This window comes from Pezoporus wallicus, unplaced genomic scaffold, assembly GCF_028554395.1.
Source record: "Pezoporus wallicus isolate ANWC-B61680 ecotype Strahan unplaced genomic scaffold, APGP_CSIRO_Pwel_v1 contig_4788, whole genome shotgun sequence".
In the NCBI taxonomy this organism is placed as follows: Eukaryota; Metazoa; Chordata; class Aves; order Psittaciformes; family Psittacidae; genus Pezoporus; species Pezoporus wallicus.
In genome coordinates, this window is record NW_026638769.1 from 3,182,590 (window position 1) to 3,196,430 (window position 13,841).

The following is a 13,841-nucleotide window of genomic DNA, read 5'->3' on the forward strand; positions in this document are numbered from 1 at the left end:
GATGACAGGTTATCTAATTTAATTTAACATTTAAATTTAACATTTTTCTTTCTTAGTTCCCCCCCCCCCCCTTTTTTTTTTTTTTTTGCTAAGTTTTAGCCTGCAGTGATTATTTGCATGGAAAGAAATTCTCTTCAAAGTCTATATTTAGCCTGATATATCGGATTAGAAATGTAAGCCAATCATGCAATGAGGTTAATTTTAAATCCTGTGGAAATTGTACCACTCTATTCAGTTTTCTCAGCACTGGCACCCATCTTGCTTGACATCATATGACTTTTAATTCCAGTGTCTAATGTAACTTCCCACCAAAAGGAGTAGAGGCAATCCCCTTAAAACCGGCATTTTAGAATTTATAAGGAGAAGAAGCCTGAGCAGATTTTTTTGTTTAAAGCTGATGCTCTGAGGGCTGTGATTGTGTTTAAAAGTATGCAAAGAATTAATAGAAAAATCATGGAGAAAAAAAAAAATGCAGAAACTTGGGCTGGTTCTCCATTTCCTACCACAAGCAATTCTTACTTAAGGGTCACCCACCGATAGTGGTAGACCTGTGTTTTAGCCAGTGCTGTATTTATTATATTTAGCCAACACCAATATCAGTTAATGCTGGGTTTAAGTTCTAAAGTTGCCTTAACTGCGTCCTTCCACCTCAGTCTGTCCCCATTTCCTCTTCCCCCCACCCTCCGCAAACATTTTGAATTTATGTTTTGTTTTGTTTTCAAATAATATTGCTGTTTTCTTGGCAGTGTCTGTGTAGGGATGACTAGCACATTCATTATCCCCATCAAATCTATTTATATCTATAGGTTAAAATTCAGCTTGTGATTACTGAGCTGCAGACGGAGCTCCTCGAACAGCAAAAGGAGTCCACGTATCCGTGTCAGGCGCTGTCGGAGCCACAGTGAAGAAGGGCCTGAGAGGATCTGTCCTTACAGAGTCTTTATCCCTCTGACCTTAGAGAGGTGTCAAAAAGAGGCAAAGACTGCTACCTCACCTGTGTATTAGTGTCGGGGCTTTTGGCAGACTCAAGAGAATCCCGATTATCCAGGGGTTTTTGCAAGGTGACATGAATTTTACAAGTAACTGAAGAGAGAGCATGTTGAGTGGATGTCGTTGTCAAACTTCCAATGAATGATGGACAAAATACTAAAAAGATGTATTTTTAAAGTATGGAACATACAGGGTAGGAGTTCTTTTTAAAATGTGTTTTTCCAGTAGAACTCATTAAACATAGAGGGCAGTTCCACTCTAACCTATAAACTTCTGCATGATTTGCTATAGGGATATTTTTGTTTTCTAGGGCATGGGCTGGCTTGAATATTTAATTTCTTAAGTGCATGAACAGAAGCTGGAGTAAGGGTTTTAGAAAAGAAGGAAGGACCAGACAATCAGAAAGTATGTCCTCCACCAATGCCATAAGCAGTGCAGGACAGTCCCATTTCTGGGTAGGACTTCACTGGATTTCCTAATGGCTCCAGATGGACATGAGGGTGTCTCCTCATGGAGTGCTGCAGAATCAGGCTAAACCAAACATATTTAATATGATCTCGGACAGCTAAGCTGCTTATCAGTGTGTGTCAGATAATACATTATACAGCTGAGTGGCTAATAGACTAAACAGGGAAAGGCTGATGACAGGGCATTTTCAGTTGCTTCGGATTATATTCCCCCCTTAGGAATGACACTGTGAACTTGGCAGGCAAAGGAAAGATTTTCAGCTTCCTGTTTTTCCAGAAAACATGATGAAAATATATATAAATATTGTCTTCTGTGTGCAAAAAAAATGAGCAATCGTAAAAGCTGTCATGTTTTAAAAATCTTTATATGAATGGATCCTAGCCAGGAATAAGGAGTTAATAATTAGATACACGTATTGTTACAGAAAATCAGCCAAACAGTAAGAAATCTTTAGTTTGGTTCTGAAATTTCAGGTTTCAGTTTCAAAAAGGGTTTCCAATCTACAAAAGAGCAAATGGAATATCAGTGTTGCTGAAAAGATACCTGCATACAATCATAAAGGTGTGCACAAGCCTGCAGTGATACCTGTGCAGCCTGCAGCCTAAGAAGGATCAGGATTTCACGTTTGTAACTATCACCATAAATGAAATTAACAGAACGAAGAAGCTAACAGTGTTTGCATGAAAATAAAGTAGTGGTTTTATTTGCCATATTTATACTTTCTGTTTCTGTTTTTGGAAACTGTGCTTATTTACTTAAGCCATCCCAGACACCGGAACTCTGCCTCCTTCACTGTTAAACAGTGACTATGGCCAGTGCCATGGCTTTCCCCTTGCTCAGCTAGCATTCTCCCCAGTGACCCCCATGAACAGTTCAGGAGGCAGTGCAGGCCAGGGTGCACTGCTGGTTTGGATACAGCTGCACAGTTTCAGAATGACAGACTCACAGACTAATGCAGTTTGGAAGGGACTTCTGGAGGTCATTGGTCAGACAATCTGCCCAGAGCAGGGACAACTAGATTAAGGTGCTCAGGGCTGTGTGCAGTCAAGTTTTGGGTATCTTCAAGGACAGAAACAGGACTTTTCTAAGCAGCATGCTCCAGTGTTTGACCACCCTCGAGGTGAACAGTTTTTTTCCTAACATCTGGTCAGTATTCCCCATGCTGCAGTCTGTGTCCAGCTGCCTCTCATCCTTCCAGCAGGCACCTTGGAGAAGAGGCTGGATCCATCTTCTCCACACCCGCCCAGCAGGTAACTGTGGATAGCAGTAAGTTCTCTTGGAAGCATCTCTTCTCCAGGCTGAGCAAACCCAGCAGGCTGGGCTGGGTCAGGGATGGGATAAACCCAGACCCTGGGGTCCCCGTGCCTGTGGATGAGCGGAGAGGTCCCTCTGCATGTCAGTGCCCCCGGCACAACACAAGCAACTGAAAGCAGCTCTTGATGGTAAGGGTTGGCCCTGGCTGCAAACCCTCCACAGCACATTTGAAGTTCCCTGACCCCAATCACTCCAAATCACCCCAAATGGAGTGATCACCAGAGTCACTCTTGACTGCACAGGCGTGGAGTTAGCCCCAACCTCGGCAGCCAAACCCCAGGAATGGGACTGTATACCCAAAGCACTAACAAATTCCATCCCCTTGTCCAGCTCAGTACTAAACACATGAAACAATTCTGGCTCCAGTATCCACCCTGAGGGATACCTCCAGCCACCAGCAGCCAGCTGGACTTTTTACTGCAATCACAAACTTTTGAGTCTGACAGTTTTCACCCACCTTATCAAGCTTCCATCTTTCAGTGTCCAACGGAGGCTAACAGAGTTAAAAGCATGGAAGTGGGCAGCTGTGCCACCAAGATGCTCCAATCATGGTCTGGTTCACCACTACAGACGCAGAGTCCCAGCCTACAGCCCAGACCCTGAATGCACACTGAGCCAGCTCTCCTGCTGCCTAGAGGCATCAGTGCTGAACCAAGGTGATGCCATTCCCCACTAGTGCAGTAAGATGTGAGGCTGAGGTGTTAAAAATAGTTTAGAGGACTCATGGATGTGTTTTCTACTAATGAGACCGCACCCTTGCACTGCCGTGCAAGCCTCTCCATGTACACTGGCTGGTGCCCGTACACGTACCAATTTCAAGGAAAGATAAAGCAGACAAAAAGGTTTACTTGTCAAGCGGGATGAAAGGAAACAGCGCAGCACGCAAGCCGGGGTCAGAAGGCACATGGGCGGATTCAAAGACGCGACAGAGGTGTTCCAAATCCCTCCACCGCCTTTAAGGGCTGGGTTTGCTCCCTCGGAAGCGGGCAGGCCAGCTCGCTGCCTCTGCCGGGGCTGAAGCCCCACCTAGAGCATCGCCGCGCTACTGCGCCCGCCGCAAAAACCCGTCCATCGCCTCCAAGGAAGAGGGGAAGGGTTAAGGAACTGAACGCAAACAGGTCTGCAAAGGCAGCCCTGCGCTTCGCTGCGGGGCGGGCTGCAGCGGTACTCCCGCGAGCTGAAATTCAGGCTTTGCACAGAAAAAGTTAGCAGTGAACCAATATTTGCGGACGATAAATGTAATCGCTTGGGTAACTACAGGCAGCGTTAGCCAGCAAGTGTCATCAAGCAAACTAATAGAAATACCTATACGGGGTACTAATAACAGGATTGACAGATTACAGATTTATCAGCATCAGTCAACACGGTTTCCCAGGAACTCAGACTGCCAAACAAATTTGATACTCTTTTAATGAGCTTAAGCATTAGACTGATAATGAAGATTGTGGTTGAAATAGTGTCTTCATCAGACATTTGACATAATCTTGCATTAAAAAATAACTTTAAACAAAATCAATGTAACACATTAAAGGATAATTTTTAGAACCGGTTAACAACTAAGTCATAAAAATAGATTGCAGTTGGAGTGCTTTCATTCCAAGGGATTGCATATTTTGTGAGCTTATAGAAGGATCTGTTTTGGCACAAATTTTTCAATACATTCATCAATGTCCTTGATGAAAACATAGCATTACTGCATGGAAAGTGTGCATGTATGACATACAAATAACTAATGTGGAAAACAACAAAGGCAACAGCTCTGTTACACAGACTGACTGATCATTTGTTGAGATTAAAAAATGGTCGGTTTTGTTAGTGCAGATGCGAACCCAAACACAAAATCATACACCTAAGAACCAAAGCATCATCAGATTTCTCAATTTGCAGCCAAGTCCTAAAATGCAGTAGGACATGCAGAAAGAACCCCATCAGAAGAACAGGAGTTAGTCAGCAGCAATTGGGTGCTGATGCCACAGTGAAAAATCCTACGCAAAACACTGCATACATGAGAAGTCAAATGATGAAGTATCTTATTAGGACCGGTGTCATCAGCCCCAGTGCTCCTTGCACACTAATAAACATTCTGGTGTCACAGAATCACAGAATGGCTGAGGTTGCAGGAACCTCTGGAGATTGCCTGGTTCAACCCCCACCTGCTCAAGCAGGCTCAGAATAGATTGAGCAGTACTGTGTCCAGTCATGTTTCCATTATCTCCAAAGACAGAAATTCCACAGCTTCCCTGGGCAAACTTTTTGATCACCTGCACAGTAAAAAGTGTTTTCTTATGTTTAAATGGAATTTCATGTCTTTCAAAATGTGCCCATTACTTCTTGTGAGCATCGTTTAGTTCCTTTTACTTTACTCCCCCCATGAGGGCCACCGATGAGGCCACCATCTGCTTTCTCTTCTTTAGGCTGAACAGTCCCAACTTACTCAGCCTCAACTCATACAGCAGATTTCTCAACCTCTTAAATCACCCTCACTGTACCCACTCCAGTACGTCCATGCCTCTCTTGTACTGGGGAGCCCAGAACTGGTTCCAGCACGTTCAACAAGCCCCACCAGTGCTGAGCAGAGGGGAAGGGCCACCTGCCTCCAGCTCACAGAGGTCCCTCCCCTGCAGCCCCAGGTGCCCTGCAGCCCTAGGTGCCTTGTGGCTGCCTTTGCCACAGGCGTGCATTGCTGGCTCAGGTTAATGCTCATTCATGATGCATGATGTGCCCTACACACCCTCAGTTACATGTCATGTTCAAGTGATTGGTACCTAATTATCTCACAGGCCCAGGTTCCCAGCTATCCTTGGCACATGGAGGCTCGTCCAGACTGGAAATTTTCTTGGAGCTAGGATCCAGTTAAAACCAAGGGGTTAGCACATTTCAGCATCCTGCTTTTGAGAACTACTGCAGCCTGCTTCAGCACAATTATTTCACCAAGTGACAGTCACATTCAACCATGCCTTACAGGTTGTTCTTACAGTGTAATGAAGACACAACCCCTCAGTTCCATTAAAACATTTCTATGTTAATTTAGCGGAATACAATTCCTCCTTCCCCAGAAGAACAGTTCAGTCACCAGTGAAGACCAGTTTGACTGAAAATACCAGATTTACTCTGGAGTACCTGAGATACAGCCACTTCACCTCCTTCTGTAGGCTCTTATAAGAGCAGTTACCTGCAGCAGCAGGAGAGACCAGACAGCTGGGGCACTCACAACTTAAAATTCCCACATTTATTCCTCAGTTCATCCAGATAAAAACATGCCCTTTCACTGTTAAAAATGCAAACTTTCTTGCTTGGAACTAGATCAAACTTTTAACCACTAAGGTTCATTGCACCTTTTTACTGCTAAACAAAAAGCCATCTACCATAAGGAACAACAGAACTCACTATCAATCAATCTCTCAACCTCTTATTGCCTTGAATCTTCTCTTTCATGTCTGTTCCTGTAACATTGAGTTTTATGGACCCCCAGTGATTCTTGGAATGTGTTTGTGAAGCCTTTTGAGGTTTCCAACACCTTTCTTCAAATGCGGACACCACAACTGCCTACCTTATTTCAGTTGACAGGTTTCCCCGGGGCCCAGAAAGATGTGATGCCACTTTCCTCTCCAAACTGGTATTTCCTGGTAGTAGCCATGGAATGAACTGGACTAAACACCAACAATCAATGCCTCCAATGATTGTTTTACTACTTGAACCAAAATGGATTTAAAGCCCCAGTGAAAAACTGACCCTTCTCCAGTTCTAGAACTGCAGTAAAATTGAGATCCCAAAAGGTGCGGGACAGAAAGAAAGGAGCAGAATCTGCTCTGTGGTACAGGTGAAATCTGCAGGCCCAGTTCCAATGCTTTCTTGAGGAAGCATCCCCACCACCACCTTCTCCCATCTTCTAGTAACTGGCTCACCATGTTTCAGATGGAGTATCCAACAGGGAGGCAGTTCATGTCACTGTGCTGGGCTACAAAGAAGGCTCCCCATGTGGTGACCAGAAAGAGATAAAGCAAGTAAGAGTAAAGCCTACTTCACCACTCTGTTTGGATGGGCATCTCTCCCTTTTTTTTGGTGATATGGGTTTTTCAGAGGGCTAGCCCCTCAAGCCTCACATTAGCCTTTGTAAACATTCTTCATGCAGTCCTTCAATATGTCTGAGCAAGCCCAGGATTTTTCTTAAACCACCTGAAATATCCCTCCCGTTTGCTCACCTGCAGCCCAGCACTGGTTCAGTCACTGTCCTTGCTTTTCTGCCAGCTACACAGCAATTGATCTCACTATTTACTAAGTCTTTAGAGAGGGTTGACAGTTTCAGTTATAAAAACAGGAAGGGGAAAACATCCAGAAAGCAGTCTTCATCAATCAAAGCATCCTTGAAGCACAGTATGGAGGCACAACAAGAATAATAGAATATTCTAGCTTTTTTATTGAAAAAAAAAAAAGTTAAACTACTGCGAATCCTGAGAGGATGAAAAGGACGTTGGTTTAACGTTACTTAATTCCAGTCAAGAGAATTCCAGTAAGCTGATGCATACACTGCAAGAGTTTATACACCTCAAGCTGTAAAAGACTTACCCTAAATAGGCTTTTGACAAATTAAGGTAATAAAGTCAAGAATGCTTACTGTCCTGATAGTGGTGCCCAAGCTTCCCAGGGCATGTGTTCTGCTCAGAGGCTTCTCAGCCTTCCCAGTGACGGGCAGCTCAGGATATGTCTCATGGAGAAGTAACTTCAGTCTACCTCTGCCTGACTTGGGAGGCACATCCATAAATCTGAGAACCCCAATTTCAACTCCCTCCTCTGAGTGCACACAAATCCCTACCTCCTCCCTGCCCAAAGTCTGTGATGTGTAAGACTGTGGGCTGAGATGCTGGTACTTCTCCCCCTCTCACTGAAAGTGTTCCATCCATTTTGCATTAAAAAAAAACAACAAATTTGATGACATGATCAGGCACCTAGAAGCAGTGTGAGTTGTGTAGTGTTAGATCTCTTTCTAATACTAATAATCAAGATGTGTTTATATTTTGAATGAAGATTGTTTTAAGGGGAAGATTTTTATTTATCCCTATACAATACTTGTATACCTTGTATACAAGGCATACCTGCATATGCTTTTAAAGCAGTTGCATTCAACACTAAAGCCAAATTTATTTTCATATAACATCCATTCTCTTTACTGGTTTTAAAGATACATCTGACCTTATTTCCATACAACATAATTTATATTACTAAACTCTACAGAAACAGAACAAAATTTATTTGCCATCCAAGCAATGGAAATGAATTTTAAAGCCAGAAGAGATGGATGTGCAGAAGCAACACACATTTCTTTTGATTAAAGAATATGTCAAAATTATTTGGTCACTGCATTTCGTTTTTGTCAAAGACTAATCCAGATATTGTGAATATGAATTTGTAGATTATGCAAAAGCAGCAGAAACAAGTCCACAGATACGATGTTTGTCCTTCAAAAAGTGGTTTTCTGGAAAAGCATTACTAAAGCCTTCCAAGAACAAATGCAGTATTTAACATAAAACGCCAGATCCTGAACAATATGCGTGAAATTTTCCTTCCAGATGTATATGTCTTCTGGAGAAAGATGTCCTTAACTGGAATGTCTCCTTCAAATAATATTTTCTTCTTGTCTCCTCAGGATCTTCTCCACCTTCCCAGGCTTTACCAGACATTTTTGGTATTGAAATTGCTTACAAAATACTTGTTGATAGCCCATAATCAGTAACAGCCCTGTTTTAATTTGGGACCTTGTTAAAATACACCCATATCCACAACCTGAGCAGTTAAAGCTTCATATTGTAATAATGGAGCATCTTTTTTTATTAGGTGGGAGTTTTAATTCATCACATTGTTAATTATATTCCTGTGATTCACCAGCAACCACTTTTGCTATTCACCTAATCTTTCTCCACTGGGTGGCTGTGAGTTCCAAATCCAAGCAGGTGTACTAACACAAAGAATTTGGACAAATTCATAAAATCTCTGAAAACTAGTGGCGTGAAGCATACACAAGTGTTTCTTTCATTGCACTGGATTTTCCCCTTAACATCTCAGTGCTTCACAGACTTGGAAAATTGTATTGCTAAAAACAGTCCCCCATGAATAATGCCCTATGCGCTTCTTTCATACATCTCCAAGTTCAGCTGAGTTCACGGGAGCCCATTCTCCATTGCCTGTCAGAGAAACAAAAGGGGCATCAGTAACACCACAGCAGTTCCAATGCCACCACAGTCAGAGAATGCTCAAGCGAATCCCCTTTAGCTGCAACTAGCCATAGTATAGGTGACACTAACAGACATTCTTTCAAAGAATTCTGATACCAAATTGTAAAGGTGAGCTGTCACTTTTCAGCAGAGGACTCGGGAGCACTTGTGAAAAGAAACAGTGAAAAGACTTCAGGTCACTTCAGAGTCCAGGGCATGGGAGATAAGCATTAAAAGTGATCTTGGGCTTCTCATTTCTCAAGGTAGGAGAGCATGCAGTAAGAAAAGCAGCCAGCTGCCAACAAAACTACAGCTTATTTTGGCAAATGCATTAAAAAGTACAAGGAGACCATGAATATCTATAGAACCAAAACAGACTGGGATTTAATTTTATTTGCATTACAATTTAAAATATTTTTATATGATTGCAGATAATTGAGAGCAGAGGGAAGTATGTGCTCATACACAATATAACTTTTATGCAGGAGAATATTCCAACATACTTTAAGGAAAAAACCTTCAGCTGGAAGGAACTACATCCATGCTCATGCTCTAACACAGAGATCTTAGTCGCATCGTAGACTGCCTTCATAGCAGTGGAGGGAGAGGACAAATATCTACCTCACCACTGAAAACAGCATCCAGAACTGGCTCCCTTGACTACCCAGATCTGCAGAACTGCTCTGGGCCAAAATCTCTTTAGAATAAATTCCTGGACATTGAACAGAGCTTTTCTGCAGGTGCAGATGGAAGATACTACCTCTGGTGTGCGTGTATAAATGTTCACGCATCTGTTCCCACGTGCAAGGTAGTATCACATAGCCTGTTCAGAGGGAAAACATTAGACAGTGTGAAGGCTGAAGGAGCCAAAAGGAATCTTCTTTGACATTTTGTACTCTATCTGCTGGCTTCAACCAGTCTTTGATCCTTTGCAGAGATTGAGTGTCTAAGTCTGAACCTCACAATGAAGTTTCACACCTTGGCATACTCACGGTTAAAGCCAGCAGTATGTCAGCTCCCTCACTTATATCACCATGCGCTTTTTAAGTCCCCACTTCTTCAGGAAGTCATGGTATTGAAAGCAATACCATAAAGATTTTCCCTTCCTAATTTGAACACCATCTTTGTTCTGGCAATTCAGGGAGTGTTTTATACATCACATTAGATACGGTTATTGTAATAGTTCCCATCCTGCATGCCACAGACATTGCTATGGCACAGTGGAAATCAATAGCATTTTTCCTACACGCCAGGGATTTCCCATCGATATTTTGTGTAACAATTAAAATGAGCACAGGTTCCATGCAGCTGAATGAGCCCAAAGGCTTTATCTCTGTTGGTACCTCTGGGAATACCAAACCACATGACACTATGACCTGCTTTAGCTATTGAAGGTTTCCTCGCTCCTTTCTGAAGCAGCCCTCTCCTCAGTTAAGCTCTGAGGCTATGGCACTTCCTTTTGAGCCTTCTACTTCCCACTTCAGCATTTGAATGAAGTATTCTGTTTCAACAACCTTCCCATCCAAGCAAGCAGTTAAGACATCAGACTTGCTTTACACAGACAGTAGAGAATTGCAGAACATTATTTCTTGCTCAGGTGATTCAGCTATTTGTCCAGTCCAAGGGAATCTGAAACAGGGGGTTATGGAGTCTCCTACATTGGAGATATTCAAGGCCCGCCTGGACAAGTTCCTGTGTGATGTACTCTAGGTTACCCTGCTCTTGCAGGGGGGTTGGACTAGATGATCTTTTGAAGTCCCTTCCAACCCTTGGAATTCTGTGATTCTGTGATTTATCTGCACTGTATTGACTCTTATGTGGAGGACAACACCTGAAATCCCTAATCATAGGTTTTAGATTAACACACTTTCATCAATTAATCTGCACAATGTCCGCCCTGGATGGAGCAGTTGATGGAGAAGTCTGACAAGATGTCATTTGTTCTGAACAAGAGGCCTGTATTCAATACAATTCAATACCTATATGCAATACCTGTATTAAACATGCATACTGCAGGAATTCAACACCTGTAACACCTGTATCACCTATATTCAGTAACTAACAATTAGCTAGTTCCTAACCAAGTCCCAAATGGTTCGTCATGACAATTAGTCTACAAATTATCAACACAAAAAAAGTCTCTTCCACATTTTGTAAAGCTTTCTCCTGTTGGTTTTATTGTTTCAGGCCGGGGTTTTTAATAGCTTTTTCTGCTTATAATTTTCCTAGCTACAATGGGCACAGAGATGGATTATGAATCCCTTTCATCCTATTTACAGCAGCAACAGCATTTCAGATTCCAGCCTGGCTTGCTGCCAGATACAAGCAATCCATTTCCTCCAGTTGCAAGCAATAAAATTATTCTGTCTTTGTCATTCTGCGTTTCCCTGCATCTTTTTGAAGGACATCACTGATTCTCTGCCACTGTTGTTGGGCTGAATTATATGCTTTAGCTGTTTAGCACAAGGGTGAGTGATACAAAGCCACAGAGGGATGAATTAAAAATATTACGCACAGGAGTTTTTATTGTTTGGTTTGGGTTTTTTTTAAACCAATTTCAAAATAGTAATGCAAATAACACAAAAATATAAGGCGCAATTAGAGAGACAATCGAAAGCAGGGAATTCACAGTCTGGTTGTTGGGGGTTTTTGCATGCCTCATGCCTATTTCCTGGGACTTTAGGATCAAAAAATTAAAAGCTCATTCAGCCTGTGTTGTGGTTTAAGCCCAGCCGGTAGCTCCCATGTCAGGTCTATGTCCCTCAGGTGCTTTCCTGCTTCTGAAATCCCTGTTTCTGTGTCCTCTTCTTTTACAGGAGTTTAAGCTAACATGTTTAGGATTGCATTCTAGCCTACCCAGGTACACTACATTTTCAAGAACTCTGATTAAGCATATTCAAAGCTCTTGTGCACAGTGCCAGCTCTGAGAATCTCTCAATTCTGACTTTTTTTGTTTTCTATTGAAATGGATACCATTTTTCCCAGAATTTATATTCTGGTGAGATGGCAATTTTTCAATTTCAAGTGCATTAAAACTGTATTTTCTCACCTATTTCCTTGTATTTTATTGTGAAGATGGTGAGGGTTTTTTGCCTGAAAATATTACCTTAGTTGACAGAACTGGTACCTTGTCGTTTCCTCCTGTTCTTTTATTTTCATTGAGTGGTCACTCAGTGTTGATTCTGAACATTCAGGACTGTGGAGAGATGGCTCTGTCCACTGCAAATCTGTTTCCCTCTCAGGAACATCCCATTTATGCCTTCCAGTGCAGGCAGGTTATAACTTTTGGATTAAATGTTCTCTGCTTTACCCTTCTCCACCCGAATTCTTATGTCACTTTCATCAGTAAGTTAATTGAGGCAAACAGGATCTGTTGTTTGTCCATTTTTCCCTTCCTCTCTCCAGAAAGAAAATAGCAGTGACTTTGAATAACAGAAGCCAAGGTTTGGAAACGCTCTTATTTCTTTGTAGAATAAAACACAACAGCCTTGTTAATTTGGACCTGCCTTTGGACTCAAGTTTATTTGCTAGCTGCAGGCAGTACTTCTATGCTTCTGTCAGTATAATCCATTTTGCTTTTAATTCTGGGGTATATTATAATCTGACACTATTCCTTTTGGTTTGCTTTTTTCTTTCCTCTTGGCTTCAGGTAGTTTTGCTTTTAAATTACCTCACACATAGAGTGCACACAGATAGATGGATGGATATGCATAAAACCTGTCATACATTGGTTATTCACCTATCTTCCCATCCTACTTAAAGAGTATTTTTGTTTCCTTTTGCTCTCACCCCTATCAGTCATTATTCCCAGATGTTCCTCTGTCCCAAAGCCTCATTCCCAAACGGCAGATGACAGTAACTGCCCCATGTCACCTAAGGCTTCCCTCAACCCCACTCCTCAGAGGAGTTACAAGAAGGGCAGCTCAATATCACGTGGTGGGTGTTAGTAGATTGCTGCTTTCACCCCTGGGCATCTCTCTGGCCACAGAATCATAGGCTGGAAAAGACCTTTAAGACCAACCAGGCCAACCATTACCCAGGACTGCCAAGGCCACCACTAAACCACGTCACTGAGGGCCTTATCTACATGTTATTTAACACTTCCAGGACAGTGATTCCACCCCTTCCCTGGAAAACCTGTTCCAATGACCGAGCACCTTCTCAGTGAAGAATCTGTTATTAATATCCAATCTAAACCTCCCCTGGTACAGCTTGAGGCCATTACCTCTTGTCCTATCACTTGTTACTTGGGAGAAGAGACCGACCGCCACCTGCCTACAACCTCCTTTCAGGTAGCTGTAGAGGTCCCCCTGAGCCTTCTCTTCTCCAGACTAAACGCCCCCAGTTCCCTCAGCTGTTCCTCATCAGACTTGTGCTCCAGACCCTTCACCAGCTTTGTTGTCCATCTCTGGCCCTGCTCCATCACCTCAATGTCTTTCTTGTAGTGAGGGGCTCAGAAATGAACACAGGATTTGAGGTGCAGCCTCGCCAGCGCCGGGTGCAGGGGAATGATGACGTCCCAGGCCCTGATAGGTATGATTTTGCACTAACGCCTGCTTCGACACGCGTCTCTACAAAACTAGACTGGTGTCGCCAGCAGTCTCGGAGCCTGTAAGAGGGGCGGAGCGGGAGCGCGAGTGCACCACGCGACTGAAGACAACACCTAACCCGCTCCGCCGCCGCCAGAGCATCACGGGAATGATGCGTCGCCCGAGAGCCCGCCCCTAAACGTCTCCGGGGCAGAGTCTCAACCAATCAGCAGCCGGGGTGTAGCTTCTCACCAATGGGCTCTGGTTGTCCCTCGGCCACCGCCTGCTGTTCTACCAATCAGCCGCAGCGTGCCGCCGCAGGTAGCCAATG